Source organism: Manis javanica, chromosome 17, assembly GCF_040802235.1.
Source record: "Manis javanica isolate MJ-LG chromosome 17, MJ_LKY, whole genome shotgun sequence".
Taxonomy (NCBI): domain Eukaryota; kingdom Metazoa; phylum Chordata; class Mammalia; order Pholidota; family Manidae; genus Manis; species Manis javanica.
The window spans coordinates 63,260,471-63,283,360 of record NC_133172.1 but is presented as its reverse complement, the minus strand read 5'-3'; the positions used below and the strand labels follow the sequence as shown (position 1 = coordinate 63,283,360).

General features: G+C 59.1%; 1 protein-coding gene across 4 annotated transcripts in view; it reads right to left on the bottom strand.

The window, feature by feature from the left end:
* BANP (BTG3 associated nuclear protein) overlaps window positions 1-22,890 on the bottom strand; it is a 223,671-nt gene that overhangs the window by 43,238 nt on the left and 157,543 nt on the right. The window lies entirely within an intron of this gene.

Here is a 22,890-nt window from a genome sequence, read left to right as displayed (position 1 = left end):
TTCAATTCACTGTCTGAAAAGAAGAAAGGTCTAAAGTCAGTAATCTACATGTCCATTTTAGGAAACCAGAAAAATTAGAGAAAATGAAACCCAAAGCAAGCAGGAAGAAATAATAAGAATTAAAACAGAAATAAAAAAAATTAAAAATAGGAAATCAATACAGAAAACCAGCACCCCAAAAGCTGGTTTTTTGAAAAGGTCAATAAAATTAATAAGTCTTGAGTTAACTAAAAATAATGAGAGGACACAAATTACTGATATCAGAAATGAATCACTACAGAGCCCACAGAAATTAAAAGCATAATAAAGGAGGACTATGAACAACTCTATGCTTACATAGATAACCTACCTGAAATAGACCAATTCCCTCAAAGACACAACCTGCCAAACTCACTCAAGGAGAAACAGACCATCTGAATAGGTCTATTTTTACTAAAGAAATTGAATCAATAATTAACCTTCAAAAATGGAAAGTGCCAGGCCCAGACTGGTGAATCCTACCAAACATTTAAGAAATTATAAATTCCCTACAATCTCCTTCAGAGGTTAGAAGCAGAGGGAACACTTCCTAACATCCTAAAAGGCCAGCATCACCCTAACAACAAAATAAGACAAAGACACCACCAGAATCTCTCATGAATGAAGATGCAAAAATCACCCCCAAAATTTAGCATATTGAATCCAACAATGTGTAAAAGAACTATACACCATGACCTAGCGGGATTTATCCCAGATATTCAAGGCTGGTTCAATATTAGAAATTAATTAAAGTCATCCATCATATCAATAGACTAGAAAAAGGAAAGTATGTGATCATGTCAACAGATGCAAAAAAACCACGTGTGATAAAATCCAACACCCATTCATGACAAAAACTCTCAGTAAAGTAGGAATGCAGGAGAACTTCTTTGATAAGGACTATCCACAAAAAGGTACGGCTAACATCACACCTAATGGTGAGAAGCCCGAGGCTTTCCCGCTAAGGTCGGGCACAAGGCGAGGGCGTCCCTGCCCACCACTCCTTTTCTACATCGTACTGGAAGTTCTCGTTCATCCAGTAAGACCAGAAAAGGAGATAAAACATATGGAGTGGGAAGGAAGAAGTAAAAATATGTTTGTTCACAGATGACATGATTGTCTATGGAAAAAGCCTGAAAGAATTAACAAAATAGAACTCCTTGAACTAATAAGTGTTTACAGCAAGGTTGCAGGAAACAAGGTTCAACACGAGGATCCATTGTTTTCCTATATACCAGCAATGAACAAGTGGAATTTGGGATTAAAAACCATATGCCGTTTACACTAGTACCCCAAAAATGAAATGCTCAGGTGTAAAATTAACAAGATGTACATACTGTATAAAAGATGTACAAGATCAATATAAGGAAAACTACAAAACTCTGAGGAACAAAGTCAAAGAAGAACTAAATGAATAGAGAAATATTCCATGTCCGTGGATAGGAGACTCAGTATTGTCAGCATGTCAGCGCCTCCCGACCTGGTCTGTAGAGCCAATGCAATCCCAATCAAAATCACGTTATTTAGTAAATATTAATAAACTGATTCTAAATGTTATAAATAGAAACAAAAGACCCAGAATAGCCAAGCCAAGTCAATATTGAAGGAGAACAAAGTTGGAGAACTGACACCGCGCGCTGGCGAGGACGGGGCTGTGGGAACTGTCATTTCCTCCCGGCGGTGATGCCACACGGTGCAGCCACTCCGGGGGACAGTTTGGCAGTTTCTTACAAAACTAAACATACTTGTACCACACAATCCAGAAGTGCATTCTTTGGTATTAACCCAAAGGCACTGACACTTATGTCTACATGAAAATGCGCACGAGAATGTTTACAGCAGCTTCCTTCCTCACTGCCAGACCTGGGGAGCGACAAAGAAGCCCTTTGGGAGGTGAGTGGATGAATGAACTGCGGTCCATCCACACAGCCGGATATTATTCAGAGCTAGAAAGAAACGAGCTGTCAAGCCATGAAAAGAGGTGAAGGAAGCTTTAATTAATATTCGTAAGTGAAAGAAGCTGATCTTTTGAAAGGGTTCCGTACTGTATGATTCTAACTATGACTTTCTAGAAAAAGCAAAACTTGGAGACAGTAAAGAGATCCTTGATTTTCAAGGGCTCAGGGAGAGGGCAGGCTTTTTAAGGCAGTGAAAATACTGTGTGTGACTCTGTGGTGGCGGACACATGTCACCACACATATGTCTGAATCCAGAGAATACTCCCCACCCAGCCTGCCCTGGAGGTAGGCCGTGGGCTCTGGGTGACGCTGACCTGCCATCGGAGGCTCATCTTTGTACCAAGTGCCCCTTCCAGTGGGGAGGGCAGAGGGTGTATGGGAATCTCTGCACCCTCCTCCCAATTTCGCTGTGAACCTAAAACTGCTCTGCAAAAAATAAAGTCTTAATTAACAAAACCTGTCAGCCAAGAGCACAATGAAAATAACAATAATTTTAAAAGAGCAAGTACCCCTTGATTAAAAATGCACTCTAAGGAAATTCAAAGGACAAATGACAAGTTGGGAAACAAATACATAACAGATATAAAAATTACAGGGAGACTATTTCTACATAGAGAAAACTATCAAACACTGAGGTGGGGAGGGGCCAAAGACCCAATAGAAACATGAGCAAAGACATGAGCCAATTTACCAAAAATAAGTAAAAAATGGCCTATATACATACGAGAAGCTGTTCAACATCACTCATGCAGAAATGTGAATCAAAACCACCCTGTAACATCACGTCCTGCCCCTCAGAGGGCAGCAGTCGAAGAGCATCGTGGCTAACCCATCCTGTCGCCAAGGCTCCGGGGAGGTGGGCACCCTCAGACTGCTGGTGGCAGCACACATCGGCGTGACCCTTTTGGAGGAAGCAGGGGCCCGGGGCTCCACCATGTGGATGTACCTATGCTTCAGCAACTTCACAACTCGAACCCGCTCTGAAGATGCACCTCCAGCAGCAGGAACATCCCCATGCACGTGGCTGGTCACCGGGATGTTGTTTGCAGTTGCAAACTGGGGGAGGGCGCTGGTGGCACAGACAGGACCGTGGCTGAATGAGCAGGGGGCACGGAGTGCTGTGCGGCTGGGAGACGGGGCTCCTCTACCAACGGCTGTGGAGTGGGTTCGAGATATGCTGTCAAGTGAAAGGAGTGCAAAAGAACTGCCCGGGGCGCGCACCCTCCGGGGGAGAGGAGGGGAGGGGAGGCCGGACCTGTGCTGAGGAACAAAACTCTTCTGAGAAACACGGGAGAAAAATCCAGAAACGAACGGGACCGTGTGCCTGCAGAAGCGAGCGATGAGGCGGCAGAAGAGGTGGAGAGAGATGCGGCCCCCCCTGCACGCGCTGTGTGCACAGGGCTGTGGAGCCCACCTTGGGGTCTTGCATACCCTCCCCCAAAACAAATTAATAAAGATGTGGAAGGTGCCTCTCCACGGATCACAGGCAGAAACAAAGCAACTGTGTTTCAAATGCATGACGTTTGGGGACGGGGTACAGTCACCCGAGCAATTCCAGAACAGCAATTTGATTAGAGACAAGAAGAGATGTGAGAGATACAAACTCTGGTGAATAGATGTGGTCTTCACAGCGGTGTGGGCTTGCAATTAGGAAACCATTTGCTGTTTATTCCAGGGTGTGGCAGGTAAGTAGAGCTGTCGGGGACAGTGGAAGGCAGGCTTCTCACTGTTGGGGAAGGAAGTCACCCGCGTGGGAAGCCACAGAGTAGTAGGAAGGGACGTGGGGCCCGGAGCTGGGCTGGGGGGACGGCGCGCACTCAGTCGCCCCTATTAGGTGTGCACGTGCTCAGGGATGTCACAGACACGCCGCCCCTTCCCTGACCCTCCTTCCCTCGCGCCCATAGGACCAGAGGCTTCCCAGGGGCCGCAGGCACGGCTAGCACCCAGATCTTGGTTTCCTGAGACCATTCGCCAGTGAAAGGGTGCTTCTTGGAAAAAAATGCCACATGGCGGCGCCATGGCAGAGGAGGCACAAGACGAGGCAGGAATATCTTTCTTTTGCTCCAAGAGTGATGGGGAAATGTCACAGGACACAGGAGTCGGCCTGGAGAGGTCCCACTGGCCAAGTCTGGGACAATCTGGGCATCAAAATACATGATAGTAATGGATGGTGACCCATAAAATAAAATCCACGAAGCCGTATGGATGTGGATCTATAAAAAACGAGAACGAATCAGTGGGGAGGGAAGAAAATCCCTTTCTTCTGTAAGAGGTTGTAGAAGAAATGATAGAGTTGGAAAATCGCAGCTTAGTGACCATGAAATTCAATGAAGCACAGCAACATTTAGACGTTCCCAAAGCCTCTCACAAAATATTTATTAATTGCTGCAACGAATGGCCCCAAAGACATGTCCACGCTGGGTGCCTGGAACCTGTGGGAGGGACCTTCTAAGGACGAAGGGTCTTTGCAGACCTGACGAGGTCAGTGATTCTGGGATTGTCCTGGGGTATCCACACGGGTCACTGACTGCAGGCACTGCGTCCTTCTGAGGAGGTGGGGGAGGAAGATCTGGGATGAGGAGGGTGGGGGCAGCCATGGGCTGAGAGGCAGGCCCCTGGGAGCTGGGCGAGGCCGGCAGCGCCTCCCTGGAGGCTGTGGAGGGAACCCGCCCTGCCTGCCTGGGTCTTGGACTTTGGCTCCAGAACTGGGAGAGAACGTTTCTGTCATTCAAAGCTGCCCATCTCTGGTGCCACAGCAGCCGCAGGAACCTGACACCACAGCCACTTTCTGCTGGAGAAACCCGGGGCCTCTGCGCTGGGCCGTCCACCATCAGAGCAGCGCAGGGCCCCCGACACCGCCCCCCGGGGCCAGAGCGCACCGAAGAGCACAGCCTGGCGTCCTTCCGCAACCGCCCGCCCGCAGGGGCGCCTGAGGGGTGCCCTCCCGGTCAGCGACCCGCACCTCCCCTCACTCAGGGTGCAGGTAGAGGGCCAAAGCGGAGGCCAAGTGTCAGGCCTGTGTGGCGCCGGCTCCCGGGCTGGACCTGCACCAAGACAGACATTCGTTGGCTACAAAGGGCCTTCCTGGAACAATAGGCAGAATTTGAATGAGGTCTGGAGACTCGATGAAACGACTGAGTATGTTAATCTCCTGATTTCGAAAGTCGACCTGGTTGTGGAGGGAGTATCCATGCTCTCAGGAAACACATCTGGAATATTTAGGTGTTAAAACAAATCAAAGTTCCAGGGGACACTCCTACCTGCCCCTGTCCTGCCTCGTCCGGGTCCCGCATCTGCTCAGGCAGGCACGGCACGGGGAGGGACACACAGTGCCACCGCGCCCTGTCGGGGGAGCAGCAGGGGTCAGTGTCTCCTCCCTGTGGGATCCCAGGCTGGCTCAGCAAGAGCCTTCTGTTCAGGGAGGGGCGGCCTTCACGTGCCTCCCAGGTCTGGGCTTGCCTGGCCCAAACACAGCAGAGACCAGTGAGCTACGCATCCTCGGCTCCACACCGTGGCTCCCCTGGAGTTCTGGGCTGGGCCAGGCCCTGGAAGACCCTGGGGCCTGCAGGTGAGGCTTGCCCCAGCCCTGCCCACCAGGCCCATAGCACGCCAGGCCCTCCCGCCATCTGGGATCCTCCACGCCCACGGTCCTCTGCTCCTTCCTGGAACGTTCCCGGGGCTTGGCTTCCCTTCTGGCTTTCCTTGGTTTGCAGGACTTCCTTCCAGATCTGTGTTAAGTCCATCACTTTTTCTGGCCCGTGTACACCCTGACACACATCCCTCCGCCCCTGCTTCATGTGGCCCCCAGACCGTTTCCTCGCAGACACGGCCGAGGAGACACGGAAGAGACCGCATCTCTGACGCCCAGATGGTGCGTCAAGCTCTTGACGGGGAGGCCACGCTGCGCCTCTGCGCCAAGCAGACTTCCACGGGGCTCTCCCTTCACCCTGAGGGTGCTTACTGCACCTTCCGGATTGCAGTGGTGGAGCCCGACCCACTGAATCGGGTGCTGGGAAGGGCTGGAGGTGGGCCTCAGGCCTCTGATGGCATCTGAGCTCAGGACCAGGCCCCAAAACAGCAGCCTCTCAAAACCCAGCCAGAAAGGGCTCGGCTGGAGTCGAGTTCCGGGCCAGGCTGTCCAGGGCCCCCAGGCCCTTCAGGAGGCCCCTTGGGGCTCCTGTCCTTTTGGGGGGCCACCAAAGTCCCCTCAAGTAAGCAGGGGTCATACGATGCTGCCTTTCCCCTGGGAACCATCTCCACTGTGGTTTGAGGTTATGTATTCGGTTATTATTTTCCTCAATCACCATTTATTTTCTTAAAATAATCAGCTCCCACAGTCTTGTGGCAAAGAGCTTGCAGGAATGCCCGGGCGAAGTGGGTGCTGGGAAGGCTGCGAGCAAGGGCGCCTCATGAAAGGAAGCAGCGGTGCTCCTGTGTACGGTGGGTCCGGCTCCCTCGGCGACACCTCTGAGCGTATGCACTGCTTTTCACATTATACACGAGGAGCTGGCACGCTCAGGTTTCTCCTGGACGCCGGCAACTCGCCGCCTGCCAACTTCCTAGATGCCTGGAGTCAAGTGGCCAGCACTCAAGTTGGAACTGCACCCTGACTTCAGAGCAAACTACTCCACTTTCCACGTCGGGCCAGGCCAGGCTTCCAGAGTGACAGTGAAAAGCTGCAGATTTCTCAGGGAAAAATACAACCGCCGCCACACCCGACAACCTTCAGCTTCCAGAGGGCCCAGATCTCCCGTGGGCTCGGGGGCACAGGTGTCTGCAGTCACCCCGACAGGGCCTGACTACCCTCGCCCTGTCTGCACCCAACTTCCTCTTAGGAAGTTAATCCCGTGCTCTGGCAACACGGGTGCCGGTGTTTGTATGCGTCTCTACTCCGGGTCTGTTGGAGAAAATCCTTGAGAAGCTTAAAGGGACATCTTTTCTCCTCCCTCACCCCCTCATCTGGATGGCTTTCCGTGCTGAGGGAAAGGGGGGCTGGCACTGCCGGCTGAGTGGCCCTAAGTGAGGGACTGAGAGTACCCAGGAGGGCCTCGTGGGATCGTGCCCGGCACGAGGCCCACACCATCCCTGGGGTCCTGGTTCCCAGGAATCTGAGCCAGAGCTCTCATCACCGCTCCGGTGCACGTCTTTAAAAACTCTTCTTTTAAAATTCATACTTGTTAGGGGTTGATTGATGCCCCCTCCAAAATACTTGTTGGAGTCCCAGTCCCAGGACCGGGCAGCGTGGCCTCCTCTGGAAGCAGGGTCTTTGTGGCTGGGACTGGGTGAGGTCATTAGGGTGCCCTAACCCGAGGACTGGTGTCCCTATAGGAAGAGGGGACTTGGAGATGGAGAGAGACAGAGGGGAGGCCCCATGAGGACGGAGGCAGAGGTGGGGCCCCAGTCAAGGGCCGCGTGCAGCCCCCAGGAGCAGGGAGAGGCCCACTCGTTACGGGGGTTGAGCTGCATGAGGACAGAGACACAACGCCCCCCTGGTCCCTGGCATGGGGCAGGGCGTGACCTGCAGCTGGTGTGACTGAGTGACAATGTGGCCTCTGCCTCCGTACTCTATTTTCCTCTGCAGCCTTAAGCTTTGGACCCAAAGGAAGGGTTTCTGCTCAGCCTGCAGCCCTGCGCGCAGGCTTGCAGATCATCAAAGGGAACTTTGCTCAGTCTGGGGTTTCTGCAAATAGCTCCTTACGCGAAGCTTGCCTCCTCCAGGACATAGGGAAATATGTGTGAAATAATGATCACTCTGTCCAAGAGTCACAGGAACACAGCAACCAGGCCTAGGTCGGCGAGCGTCAGCTAACCAAGAACACGGCATTTCTCAGCTCTCCTCGGCCCTGGCCGGCGCCTGGATGTCTGCAGCCATCAGTCACCCGCTAGCCTGTGCCCACTCCTGCTGCCCTTCTCCAGAACATAAAAAGCTGGAAATGGACCCTGAGTCAGGCAGGTTCTTCAGGACCCAAGCTGCCACCTTCCCGGTCTGCTGGCCCCCTGAATCAAGTCACCGTCCTCGCCCCAACACCTTGTCTCTGGGCTCACAGGCATGTCGTGTGGCGAGCAGCACAAGCTTGGGCCAGGCAGCGCTGGTTCTGAGGACCCCTTCCTCCATGCTCAGCCCTGGTGGTGACCGTGCGGCAGCCCTGAAGGGCCGGGCCCCCTCTGCACCCCCTCCGATGGAGCCCCCAGGCCAGGCCTCGGCCCTCGCCGTGCGCTGCCCACCTTCAGGCCAGCACCCACTCCTCCCCCTGGGCAGGAGCCCCCCCGTCGAGGGCTGCCTGGACCTCCTTTTGCCCCCAGAGGGACGTGCAGCTGTCATCACAGGGCACTTTACGGGATCAGCTCGAGGCCACCGTGACGCTGGGTGAGGGCCCGTCATGGTAAAGGACATGAGCTGGATGCGTGAGTGCCCAGGACCTGGCAGGCAGATGCCCTGCTGGCGCTCGAAGCCCACCTACAGGCACCCCTCCCCCAGGCTCCTGAGCCTCACCGGCTGTCCCTGCTTGTCCCCAGGACCTGTGCAGCCAGGCGGAGCCGGGGCTGAGCGGGAAGGAGGGAGGGTGGCCCACGTGGAAGGGCACATTCTGGCTCACTTGCGTAGGCTGCTCTCCAGAACCGCGAAGCCCATTCTGCACTCAGGTCCTGGGGGACTGGTGGGACCGAGGGCTGCGGGGGTGAAGCCCTGCCCTCTGTGTCGGGCCATCTGGAAGAAGGCGACGCAGCAGAAGATGGGCTCACCTGTGCCGGACACACCTGGGGACACAGCCTCCGTGCCGCGGGAGCCACGGGCCCACCACGCCTGGCTCGCTTGGCTGCCCATGGGAGCATACCACGCCGGGGACAGGTGGACACTGCTCACCTGGAGGGCCTCTGCGAACTTGTGGGACAGGACAATGTGGCAAACTAGGACCATCCTCGGCTCACCTCCTCCTGTGAGACCCGGGCGGGTGCCAACCTTCACAGCAGCTGAGCCATGGAGGACGTGTGAGAAGTGAAGTGGGTTCTTGCTCATTACTAAGCAACATAATGGCCACCATGCACTATCGGCCATCAGGTCTCAGGCCCCTGAGCGCTGCTGGGAGGTCCCCCCGGGATGCCATGACGAGCATCCTGCAGCCCCAAGGTGCAGATCTCCTCAGGAGGCCCTGCAGGAGGCCCTAGAATGTGCAGTTTAGTGGCGTGGTCTCTTCCTCCGAGGAGGAGACAGCCTGGCCCACACGTGGCAGGAGGCAGGCTAAGTGAACTGGCAGGGTGCCGAGTGGCCTCTGCATGACCCGTTAGTCATGAGCACGGGCCACAGGCAGCAGGAGGGGCCCAGACAGAACCCCGCAGACCAGCAGCCCATGCTTTTGGGGAAATTTTAGCCTCTCCAAGCCCCAGTTTCCTTATCAGCAAAACAGAGGATGAAGCAATTGACCCCAAGGGCTAAGGCTTGAAGTGCGGCTCAGGCACCTCCAGGGCAGGCGCTGTTCTTGTCCCCACTGCCCTCTCCAGGCCCACAGCCAGAACTGGCCCAAGGCCACTGGGTGTCACCTGTGGACTAAGCTGAGTGTTCAGCCTCTTATTTTTAAAGTCTTATATATATACATATAAACATGCAAAGCAAAGAAAATAGTAACATATTCACCATCTGGCTCTTTAGAGAAAAGAATTTCCTGCCCCTGGGTAAACTGAGGCGCAGAGTGGGCCAGTGGCCTGCTCCAGGCCTCAGGGCCGGGAGAAGCATGCTGCTCAGCGGCGACAGTGGCAGGATGAGGGTCTGGGCGGAGTTCACGGGACACAGCAGAGGCCTGCCCTATCACTGCAGCACAGAACCGCCTGGTCCCTGCCCGAGGGGAGCGACTCGCGAAGGAAGCTGTGAGCTTAGACAGCCCGGCCACCTCACTGCACACGAGAAGCCCATGTGGGCAGGGCCACCGGTCGCCTCTCCTGCTACGGGAGCAGTCGGGACAGTGTCCAGGGCCCTGGCTGGGTGTGGGTGGAGGGAGCTGAGGGCCGGCAATAAGGTGGTGGCTGTCCACAGTGGCTCAGGGCCTGGGGTGGCTCTCGGCAGGCTTGGAGATGCATCTTGTCTATTAGCACCCTGACAGTCACATCTGATGTGTTTCCTCTTGCAACGGCCTCAACAGTGACTCCAGGCAAAGGAAAGCCAGCAGCTGGTCACTGAGGCTGGCGTCCAGCCCTCGGCCACGCAGTCATCACAGAGCCCAGCAGCTGGGCCGGCCTCTCGAAAACACTTCCTGGGCCTCTGGGCCTTCGGTTCAGTGACAGTCCCCCGGCTGCCGCTCAGCTGGTGTGTGCAGAGGCCATGGGGCACCTCTCCTCGCCGTCTGGTTCCGGACCACAGAGGACGGTGTCGTCTCTTCCGTAGCCCCTTGGTCTGCCCTCCAGAACGTGGTGTCGGAGCGCTGGCAGGGAAGCTCTGTGCACACACTGGAGGCGGCTCCGGGATGTGAGTGTGCCCCTCCCCTGGGCCGCCTTGGAGAAGTGGGCCTGTGCCTCCCGCTTCACCAGCTGGCTGCTGCTCAGACTCCCCGCTTCCTGAATACCACCTCCTCTGGGAAGCATGCCGGGACTTAGAGGTGTGCCACTCCCTGCACACCCCACTATCACCCCCCTCACGGACTGTGCATGTGTCCTGTCCAGCTGTCTGTCATCCTCTCCGAGCGGGTGGGGACACCCCCTCTCCTGCTTGAAGGTCCCTGCTGCCTGGGGATGGAGCCTGGAGGTGCGTGGTGACGGCTGTTGCATGAATGACTGGGTGATGGGAGGCAGCTGTAACTGGCCTCACGGGCCCGGCCCCATGGAGAAGCCCCAGGGCTGCCGGGACCCGGGGCCTCACAGGAGCTTCTGCCGGGCCCCTTGCTGTCCTCACGCCCCCAACCCACCTTCCTTGGGTTCCTCCGCCAAAGAGATGAGGACCCAGGGCTTGCTTTGGGCAATCAGGAACCAGCACGTGGACCCCTCCGGGCTCGCTGCCTCCATGGAGCCCAGGTGGGCAACTCAGCTCCTCGCCATGGCTGCCTGAGCCCCCCAGCTAACGAGCTTCCCAGGAGCTGAGCAAAGCAAAGCAGGAACACAGATCTGCAGGGAGCTTCTCCGGCCCCGTGGGCGTCTGCTGGCCCTCCTATCTGCACCTTGCTTGGGGCCACCGTCCTCCCCCCAGACACCCCCAAACAAGGCCATCTGTGGAAAACAGAAGCTTAGAAATTAGATCCTGTGTCGCCCCGAGCCTGTGGGTGGTGCGGGCTGGCAGGTACTTGAGAAGGAGATGGGACTTTCACCAAGGCCCGACCAAGGAGAGAGAGGCAGGTACGTGGCCCTTCACCCAAACCGCGGTCGGCACGAAGGCTGGAGATGGCCGCTCAGATCCACGTTCCTTCACCATCTGTGAGCCCGAAGCCGGGCAGAACGCTTTCCCAGCCGCCCGCTCCCACTGCTAGAGGCAAGGGCGCCACGGGGGCAGCAGGTCCACTCTCATCTATCAGACCCACACTTGCCCCGTGTCAGCTGCATTTTTCCACTGAAAACACCCTTTTTACAAGTAAAAGTTCTCATCTTCCTCTGGCACGCTCCGCTGCTTGCTCTGAGTCCTTCCGTCCTGGGGCTGTCAGAGGCCGGGGGGCAGGGGAAGCAGCATGGAGGACAAGCTCACGGACTCAGAGCTCCCCAGTCAGGCCTGGCCAGCAGCCGTGAGGGGCCTCTGGGCCCTGAGCTCCTCTGCGGCTCCCAGACCAGAAAGCCACGGGGCACCTGGGCCACCAGGCCCCTGGGGCTGGGGGGCGTGCAGGAGAGGGGACCCCCCAGGGCAGGACCCTGCAGGCCATGTGCCTCGCTGCAACCCGTGGCCCTGGCTTTATGCCTGGCAGCCACTGACAGTCGGCCTCAGACAGGGGTGAAGCCTCCACAGGCGTCGGAAGTCTCCCGGTGGGTGGGATGGGAGTGGGGATCCCAGGAGGTATCTGAGAGGACGGAGAGGGCCAGAGCTGGGGCACGGCCGCGGCCCACTGCAGGTCCTGAGGTGTCCTGAAATCCACTGGGGGGAGCGAGCCAGGGAGAACCCCCGGCCAGGACACCAGGAGGCAGCAGAGGGCCTGCGAGGCGGCAGGAGCAGGGAGGGGGCTGTCTCCAGGCTGCTGGCCGGGCCGCCCAAGCTCACATCTGCGGCTCATTCCCAGGACAAGCAGGCACAGGGCACCCCATTTCCAGCCGACTAAGACTCAGCGAGGTTTTGGGATTCGACCTGACCACAGAACCACTGGCGAACAAAGCAGGATTCAAACCCAGGCCCCACGACCCCTCGGTCTTTCTGCTCGGCACCGACCGGTCAGCCCCACCCTCGATACACGCAGGCTCCTGCGCCTCCCACCTCCGTCACAGTCCACCTGTGCCCGAGCCGGCGCCGTGGGCTCCTGAGTGGCCCTCCCCAGCCCCTGCTAGCTGCGCTGAGCATGGTTATTTAAATTCAAGGTGATGAGAATAAAGTGAAATCTAAAATCCAGCTCTTTGGTTACACAAGACGCATTTCAAGAGATCAGCAGGCGCCTGTGGCTGGTGGCGATCGTGTTGATGCACAGGTGGGACAGTCCCACTGGCAGAAGGTGCCTCTTCTCCGCCAGCCAGGGGGCCTTTAAAGGTGTAAGTCGGAGCTCTGAGCGGTTCAGTCACACCCAGGTTCCGCTCAAGGTCACCTTCCACAGAGACCCGCGGCCCTCGCTGCCTAAAACAGAATCCTCACCCTCGGCCTTGAAGCTGAGGTCGTTAGCGGTTTTTCTCCAGTGCACACACACTACAAGGACACATCTGTTTATGTCAACACCCCCCGCACCCCCCATAGCAGTGTGAGCTCCACGGAGGCCTGACATATCCTACTCAAACTTAGGGTTTGGCACCAGTTTTGCTGAGTGGTTTTTGAAGGAGCAAATGGACCAGCACTATCTGGCTCTGAAGGGGGTGCTGGGTACATATACACCCCCAAATTCCTGGACCTCCCCCTTCAAGAGGTGCAGCCTAATTCCCCCTGTGAGCGTGGGCTGGGCTTAGTGACTGTGTTCAGTGAACAGGGGGTCGTGGACAGGGGACTGTGGAATGCACAGCGAGTCAGGGAAGCCACAGCTCCACCTGGCTCTCCCGGGTTGCTGGCCTTGGGGGCGGGCACCATCACTACACCAAGAGGAATCCAAGCAGCCTGTGGAGGCGCCCACCCAGCAAGGGCCTGAGCCAGCGTGAGTTCTCCAGGCGCAAGCCTGGGGTGGGCCCTCAGGGACCGAGAGCCCGTGAGGCTGGTGCCACCCTGCCATGCTGCAGGGCTCCGGCCACGTGAGTGTGCAAGGAGGTGGACGGCCACAGTGCTTGGCGGCTGGCTGGGGTCATCTGCTATGCAGCAGTGAGTAACTGATACAACAGGAAAGGATTTCCTCTGAAATACCACCCGGTCATGTCGCCCCAAACCGTGGCCCACACGGCCTTGGAGAAGAGACCTGTTCTCCTTTGGGCATTCAGCCCCACATGGCCCTCATCGGCTCTGTGCCCACTGTGCATCCAGCACTGGGGACAGAAAGATTAAGATTAAGGTGGGCAGCTCTGTATGGATTGGCCAGAAAGCCTGTCCCCGCCTCCGGGTAAGGGGCAGGGCCCCTGAGGCAGGGTCTGCTCCGGCTGGCACCTCGCCCCACCTTCCCCAATGTGTCTGCTCCACTGCAGAGGCCAGAGGGCAGCTGGCCTGACAAGCGTGGTTTATCCAGATGCCTCTGGAGAGGGGCCGGCAGCTTCCCGGGTGTGCTGGCCTCGGCAGTGCAGTCCAGGACCAGTAAATCATGGTGTGACGGGCAGCAGCCGCGGGGCCAGCAGCAGAAACCGGCAGACAATCATGACCAGCCGGACAAGATGTTCCTGCTCTGGAGAACTGAGCTGAACATGACCTGGACAAGAAGATCTCGAGAGCGGGCAGTCTGTTCCGAGATGTCTGCACTGGAGGACCGTCCCCTAGGGCAGGGAGAAGCCCGCCACGGAGCCCAGGCCGGCTCGGGGGGAGAGCCCTGGCGGGCCAGACCAGGCACAGTCCGGCTCCCGGCTCCCAGGCTCCTGGAAGCGCCTGGCTCCCTGGGGGTGAGCCCCAAGCCCCCTGCTTGTTCTTTCCGAGCCTCACTCGCCTGTGTACGCGTGGGCGACATCACGTGCAAGGGGCCATTGTGAGGACTGACAAAGACAGTGAGTCTGAGACCCCCCTGGTGGTCCGGGCAAGTGGCCGCTGAACGCCATCTCCCGTACCCGCTGGCATCTTCCCAGCCACATTCAGTGACTAATTCCCAGCCGACCCTAGTCCGCAAACCCTTCTGCTGACGCTCAGGCCCAGCCTCTTGCCTGATCCAGTCAGCCTCCCTGCGGGATCTCTTACCACGGTACCCGCCGGCCAGGGGCAGCAGTCCCAGCATGGGCCGCCCCTCTGCGCTGGCGGCCAAGGCTGGGGGCCATGAGACAAGCCGAGGCTGGGACTCGGGGTCTAGGCACCACATGGCCGGGGTCACCTTCCTGGGCCTCGGACTCCCTACCTGCAGACTGAAAGTGTGGCTATCCTCAGAGGCCCCCAAACTCTAAATGCAGCTGGGCCGACGGGGCAGAGCGCCACCCCAAGCAGAAACACAATGCAGCTGATCTGGCCCGAGAAGCCGGAAGATGCCCGTGGATGGCACTGCAGCCTCTGGCCGTGGAGGGGAGGATCCCGGCCTCCGGGTCAGCGGCGGTGGGGCCACCTATCTCCACCCCGGCACCCTCAGTGCTGCCTGCAGAGTGCCACCCAATCCTCCCAAACCCACAGGGGACATCCTCAGCCAATTCACACAGAGCGTGAGCTACTCAGGAAGGGGTTTCAGGGCGTGGAAGCCCACCGCAGTCAGGACCTCTCATGATGCCCCAGTGCCCCCAGGCGGCCCGGACACCCCATCCCAGGCCTCTCTCCAGACTGAGTTCCACACACTGCTGCTCATCTGAGTCCTCACTGAGGGGACTGTCACCACCTGTCTACCAAGCCCTTCCTGGACCAAGGTGGGCAGATGACCGCAGCCTGAAAATCTCAGCCAGCCTCGCAGAGTGCCTCTCACCACCCCAGAAAATTCTCATGCGAACAGCCTCCTATGAAGCCGGCAATGTGAACTGAATTGTAGATTTTCCAACAAGCCCTCCCTGGCCCCCACCAGCTCTATCACACGGATCGGCTCTGGTCCAAATGCTGTGTGCTGTGCAGCACGAGGGAGGCGGGACCCGGGATCTGCCAGAGGCCTGGCATGTGGACGCCCCTCTTGGCGTCCCTGTGCTTTTTCAAGGCTGGGAGGTTTTGGTTGCACACCCTGCAAAAATTCACGCTCGTCAGAAAGCATGTTCCATGCACGCATTATTTATTGCCGAGATCTGTGTGTGATTACGACACAGCCCAGCTGCTTTCTGAGAATCGGCCATTTGCAGCGAGATTGAGGCACCTTGAAGCCCGGCCTGCTCACCCGTCGGCTCCTTGTAGGGCTGGGGTCAGAGAGGACTATCCCAGGGACAGCAGCCAGGCCCTCCCAGTGGGCCGCCTGTGAGCACCTGCATCTGCTGCTCCTGGGAGCACGTTCCTCGCAGGGGGCTCGGCTCCTCCGAATGGCAAACCCGACACTGTTCTGGTCCTCACCCCGCCTCTCCAGGGACAGAGCCACCGCTGACATTCCCCTCTTGGTCGGCACTGCCCTGGTGTGGGGAAGGTGGATCTATTCATGTCCACAGAAACGGCGACAAACTGCTGGATTGGAAAATAAACAGCAGCAGAAATCTTCCTGGGCAAATCACCGCAGCTGGGAGGGGGCAGGAGGCAGCGTGAGGCCCCAGGCCAGCTCCCCACCCAACACTGGATGGAAGGGCCCACCTGGGGAGGCTCATTCCCCGAGGCCTGGCCACTGTGATGGCCCCAGGTCGCCGGGCAGGTGGGACACGGGAATGTAGGCTGTTCCTTCCACTGTCCCCTGCCGGGGGTGTGCAGAGAGCTCACATCAGGGTGCCTGGGCCGTGGCATGCTGTCTCAGCGGCCCTAGCGGACCACTGCACCTGTGTACCTGGCCAAGGGTTCCAGGTGTGCGCCCCTGTGGGGGGCGGGGCCAGGACTTCGCAGAGCATCCGTTTCTCCTCCTCGGCTGGTGCTGGGTGGGGTTGTGGTGAGGCTGGGCCGGCCGCTCTGAACATGGCCCCTCGGGAGCTCTCTCACCTCGTGGAGAATGATGACAAGCCGTAAGAGGCAGGTGGTGAGGAGACCCCGCTGGACCCTGTCCCACAGGACTCAGGGTGGCAGGTGCGTCTAGGCCACGTGACAGGCCTGAGCTCCCTGCCCCTCAGGAAGCAGAGGCCTGGGTGTGGTCGGCTGGGCCGAGCTGGGGGCTGGGGTGGCTCTTCCTGGCTGGCAGGTGGGCTGCCTCCTGGTGCCTTTACTTTGGGGTTAGGGCTTCAGCATATGCATTTCGGGGGGATGTGAGCAGTCCATCCATGACACGCAGCCTGCACAGAACCGTCGCTGCAGGCCTCTCGACAGCCGTGTCTCCCCGCTTCCTGGGCTCTGAGAGGAACCACCCACTGCTTCTCTTTGAATTCTCAACAGGCCTATGGCTGGGCCTTGGTGTGTGGGGAAAGAGCCAGCAAATGAACAGTTCTAGCCACTGGGTCCCACAGGGAGCTGACCGGGCGCTGCCCCCTGGCCCCCCCACAGCCTCACTGGGCGCCACGTCATCTCCCTCAGCCCCTCCTTCCTCTGCTGTGACCGATGAGGAAAAGCAAATGCCAAGCGTATTTCAAGTCCTAGACGCCCCTTCTTGGTTAACCTTCCCACAGCCAAGCGGAGTGGTGGCCTCATTACTGCCCCCGCTGGCCGGGGGTCAGGTGAGGTCACACGGTGGGGCACCAGGGGGACTCACAGCCACTCAGGCGACATGTCGTGTCCTCAGAGGGTTCCTTGAAAGCATAGAGCCCTGTCCCCTCGCCACTGCCACCTGCCCTGCGTGCTGCATGGGACATGGCGGGTTCACACAACTGCCCAGGCGTTGGGGTTTCAGAAAGCGTGGGCACAGACAGAGCTCCTGAGCTGCAGTCCAGTCTGGGGCTCCCGCTGAGATGCCAATGGGCAGGTGCACCAGACAGGCAGGAAAGCTTGCCCCTCCCAGCCACGGAGCTGGTGCCCCGGCCGGGCTCCCTTCTGCCAGGAGAGCCGCGGCCCAAGGACATCGCTGGGAGGCCCACGTCCACCCAGGGCTCTGCCAGACACACACCTGGTGTCTGAGCAGAGCTGCTCCTTGATCCGGGCATGGCTTTATGCTGAGGGTCCCCCTGGTAACTGATGTTCCCCAGGTGTGGGGACAGGACAAATAAGGTCACTGCTCCGAGAGGAGGGAACACCCTGAAATCCTTGCTGCTGTCCCCTGAGTCACAGCCCCGCCTCCGCACCCTGCCCCTGGCTCCCACCACCTCCCCTGCTCCTGAGCTGCGACCAGAACCCTCCCCAAGCTTCCTGCCCCCTCCTCCCCTCAGTTCAGCACCAGGTAAGAGGGAGAGCTGCTGGGGAGGCCACCCAGCTCCCCCACTGCTGCCCCCATGCCCCCGCCCTCTGACCCGTCTCCCATCAGTGCTGGCTCTCAACACCAAGCCCACGCAGCTGGGCATGTGGACCTGAGGCCCAGGCGACTAGGGCATCATTTCACCTCTGGGCACCAAGACGAAGACTCCCACCTTGTGAGGCTGAGGACGGGCAGGGCAGTGCGCGTGGGGGGGGGCCCTGGCACCGTGGCATGGGTCTGCCCTCTCGCAGGTCTTGAGGTCCCACTGCCAGGCTCCACTCCAGCTCCTGGCCCCCTGGGCCACTCAGGTGGGGCCCCCTGGGCCATGCCACCCCCATCCCACCCCACTCCTGCTGCTTCCCAGTGCCCTGGGCCTCGCCTTCTCCACTGCCCCCAGGGCCACAGGCCCCCGTCCAGGCACCTCCTATCCCAGAACTAACACGAGCTGAGTGGCCTCGGGGCTTGCAGATCTCATCCCGCCTGCACCACCTGCTGTGGCCGACGCTCCAGGTGCCCGACCAACAGCCTGAGCCATCCCACCCTGGCTCATTCCGTCCAGCCAAGCGCATCTCCCGTCCCATGTGTCTGCGGCTACGGCCAGAGCGCCCGACGCCATCCCGGCCGAGGGGACCTGTGAGGACATGACCAGGGACAGCCTGCCCTGACCCAAGGAACCCAGGACAAGTGGCCTCTTGCCATTGAGTCTGGCACCGAGGGCCACTGATGCCTGGAGTGGCGGGGGTGAAGCCAGCATGCCGAGGATGGCCACCCAGACATGCTGGGTCCGTGGTGCCCTGGGGAGCTGCCGGCGACCCCAGGGCTGCACCTGCTTCTCGCACGAGGCACCCGGTGTCCTGGGGCATTGAGCCATGTTCAGCGGGGCCTCCGACTGGGCAGGCTGCAGCCACTGGTGTAGTGTGATGAGGCCTCACACAGCCCTGCCCTCTCCGTGGCCTGGGCCCCTCAGTCCCAGGGTTCAGTCACATCCAAGGGTCTGAGCACTCAAGGCCTCTGACCTGCTAGTCTCAGGGCTGGACTGCGGCTTGAGGACACCCCAGTCCTGCTGGTAACTGGGTGCCTTTGAACATATATTCTTTCCAAACAGCAAGTACTTATTTAGAGGGCAGGTCAGACTCTGGCTTCCTATCCATACAACTGGTGCCCCACCTTCTTCCTGTGTGTGATGAGCCCTCAAGACCCCAAACACCGCTCCACTGGTCCCAGGGGATCGGGCACCCCAGGCAGACCAGGGTGGAAGCCCTTGGGGACTTGCAGTCAGATGGAAGGAAGGACCCACAGCCAGAGCAAACGACCCCCAGGTAGCCATGGGCCCAGAGATCCACTCGCTGCCCCCCGGCCACTGGGATGTGTACCCAACAAGAGCAGACGCGGCTCTCTCACCAGTCTGTGCCCACTTCCTGAGGCCAAAGGCTCAGCCATCACAGACACCCCCCTGGACAGCAGCAGATACCCCCTCGCTGCCTCCAGGCCTGGACGCCCTTCTGGCCCCACACTGCCCGGCCCCAAGCACAGGCTCATGCTTGCAGAGCCCGCCTGCAACACGCTGTGCTGTGCTTGGCCCCTGGGCCTGACACCATGGGGGATGAGCTGGACAGCCACAGAGGTGCTGATGCCAAACTAATTGGTTTCACAAGCATGAGGGCGCCTGCCAGAGCGCCCCCACCCAAGGCAGCAGGGCCAGCCCCTTCCCTCCCAATGTGGAGGGGGAGGGGGTGGGGCGGGGGAGGAGGGAGGAGGCTGGGGATGGACAGGGAGGGCAGGAGGGGGGAAGAGGGGAGGGAAGGGAGGGAGGGGAGGGGCCAGGGGGAGGGAGACGGAGGGCAGGAGGGGAGGGCCAGGCAGGGGAGGTGCGCAACTTGTGCCTGTTGTCAGTGGTAACGTGGCCCCTCCAATGGGCACCTAAGAGGTGCACGCGTGCCACCTGGTGGGTTGCCCCCCACCTCCACAGGGCGTGTGACCCCAGCGGGAGGCTGCAGCAAGCAGCATATCTGCCTGGAACGTGCGTTTTCCTTGGCGCTGGCACCTCTGGCAGCTGCGGGGAAGGTGCCTGTTTGGGGGCACAAATGGCCAAGAGCCTGAACTTTGAACCTGCTGTTCTAGGCCTCAGGGATCGCACCTGCAGGGATGAGGTGACTGCGTCAGCCTCCCAGGGTGGCAGGCACCGGGAGGCCCTGTGGGTTGGAAGGCCGGCCTGGTTGTTCTCAGTCCCTTCTGGAGGCTATGAGCTCGGCCATTCACTGCGGGGGAGAGAATGAATCTCTGCTCAAGAAAACCAGTGGGGTGGACATGACCCCCCCCTCAGAGCTCGCAGGACGCAGCCCTGGACTCTCAGGTGGGTGGGCGGAGTTTAAAGACCTGGATTCAAGTCCTGGACCTGGCCTTTGAGCTGTGGACCTGGGTCTGGGAAACAGACCCTGCACCCTCCTTGCAGGATTTGGGGTCCCACTGATCCCACTGCCCCCCTCAATGGATGGATCACAGTGCCTATGCAAGGTGGGCAGGAGTGGGGCATGGTGAGCGGGAGGCTGCAAACCCTCCCTGCCTTTGACCAGGTGATGCCCACCCCACCCCAACCCCGACAGTGGGCGCCCGGGTCCTGCTCACCGAGGAGGGGGCCTCGCACAGAACGCCTGTGCCAAGAACTCCTCCTGAGCAGCTCCCATCCCATCCGAGGGCCTGCAGAGGTTCTCCGCCCGGCACAGCTCCCTTTGCTGGAAAGGGGTGGCATCTGAGAGGCTGCCCAGGAAGTGACGACAAGCTAACCCAGCAGGTGACGAGAGCCCAGCAAAGGAAACGTGTTGGTTAAAAGGGCCAGTTCAGACGCACAGTCCTGCCTGCCCACCTGCTGCAGCATCCCGGGCAAGTCACTGAACTTCTCTGAGCCTGTTTCCTCACCGGTGCACGGGGCGGAGTGGGATGTCATCAGATGCCAGCTCAGCACCTGGCACACAGCAGATGCTCAGTGACATTCCCTCCCTCCCATCCCTTAGTGGGATGTGAAGGCTCACGGGCCCAGGCGTGACACTCACTAAGGATGCACACAGCTGAGCCTCCTGTAAAGCCGGGAATGTCCCTGGTGTCGGGGGGGCGGGGAGGGGGGACCAGATGACCACAGACACATGCACCTCTATTCACATGAGACTTGCTTTTTTTTTTCCAGGGCACATTTGATGTGGTCACTGGAGATTTAAATCATTCAGCTATTGGCAGATGCACTGCTGTCCCCCAGCTCAGGAGGGAACGGACGCCCAGCCTGCGGCTGCTCACATCTCACACACGCGGCAGCACCCAAGCCAGGGACTGTGACCCTCGAGTGTGGTCAGCAGGCAGGTTTGAGGACGGACTCCACCACTTGGAATCTCAGAACCAAAACATCCTCCGGGTACAAGATGCTTCCAAGGACACGGAGCCCACTTCCCACCCGGCGCACGCGCGCTGGCCAGGCCGGCCCTGGCTCTGCCTGACTTCACGCCCAGCCTCTGGTGTGGCTCCTCGGCGGTCCTCACCCACCCCATCCCCTCAGGCCACATGGTCTGACCAGCTACAAGAATGGCCAGGGTCCAGCCCGTCCGAGCATCCATCACCTGGTCTCAGGGACCGGTCGGGGCAGTGACCCAAGTCAGGTCCTGGGAGGTTACTGGGGGCCCTGGAAAAAGGAGCCACACGGGGGTATGAGCCAGAACCTCCCAGAGGCCATGCTGCCCCGAGGGCCTGGCCTTCAGGAAGCACGCATCAGGCACGCCCCTCGGCCCCAAAGGCAGGCCCCTGGCCAGTGTCTCCTCCCGTGCTGGAGGCAGGCTGGGCTGGCTTCTCTCACTGGCAGCCAAAGGGTCCAAGGGGTGAGATTCTCCTCCAGCTGCTCCCACATGAGGCCGCCTGGCTTCTCTGCATCACCCCCATCTTCCCTGCAGTCCAGCCTTTCAACTGGCCCCTGTGCGCCCCCCAAGTTCATTCACCTGAGCACGTGGCTCTGGCTGGGTATCCTGAGGCAAGTTGCACACCCTCTCTGAACCTGTCCCACCTCTGTCCAGGCAGGAGTGCCGCTGCCTGACCCCTCACTGGGCAGCTGGAGGATTTGAGGCCATGGACACTGAAGCACTTCCCAGTGGCAGGTCCTGAGGAGGTCAGAGACCCTGGGCATCACTTCTGCCTGCCGGTGGGCCACAGCAGAGGTGCACCCTTGGCCATGCATGTGGGGCTGGACAGCGGCCCCAAAGATGTCATGTCCTAAGCCCTGAACTGGGAACACCACATGCACGGGGGCACTGCCGCCCTGAGTCAGTCGGGGTCAGCCCAGGAGATGAGGGTGTGACCCTGGACTGTGGCGCAGCCCCAGTGCAGTCACCAATGTCCTCACAGAGAGAGGCGCAGGGATGTGGCCACAGCCGAGGGACACCTGGAGCCGGAGGAAGCAGGAAGCACCTTCCTCTAGAGACCCGTTTGCACACTTGCACCCACACTCCTGGCTCCAGCCGACAGCACCCTCTCCCAGGCTCTGCACCAGTCTGGCCTCGGCCTCCACCTCAACCCTGCCCAAGCTGACAGGCCGCGTCTCACACACCAATTTGCTTGTGTCGTGCCAGCCTACCGCCTTCGGTGGCTCCCTATGGCCCCAGAACAACACATCACCCCAAAAGGGCACGTGCGGCTACACGTGATCTCTGGCTCAATTTCCTCACCCTCTCTGCTGCCCTCCCTCCTGCAGCTAACACAAACCTCTTACTCCCACAAACATGTCACCTCTCCCCTGTGTGAATGCAGAGGGCCCATGGGGGGCCTGGTACATGGGGGCTGTGGGGGGACCGCGCAAGGAATCGGTCCCAGCCTGGCCAGTAACCAGGCAAGCGCCCATGGGTACCTGTTTTCTCTAGAAAACATCAGTGTTGGATCTGAAATTAGCCTTCAAAGGTCTTCCCTGTTCTTTGAGTCCATAATAACCAAAACATTTCAGAACAAGAAAGAAAATGCCCAGAAAAATGGGAATGTTGCCTAATGTGTCCAGATTAGCTGTTCATGTGGCTCTGGACCCACCCACCCAAAGCCCCAAGCCCCTGGCACGAGCACTGTCTCACGGCACAGAGGACCGAGTCGAGGAGATGACGCAGGAAGGGGACGCAGCAGCAGGGTGCGGGGTGGTGGGACCCTGTGTGAGTTCTCTGGAATCTGCCTCCCTCCTGGCCAGTGGCCATTTCCGTGGCCTTTCCTGTGGTTACAGCCAGCACAGGGGACGATTCCTCCTGGGAGGGCATCTCCCCGAGACCCAGCCCCATGCCCTGCATACAGCAGGAACATAGTAAGTGTGTGGGCAGTAGATGAGCAAA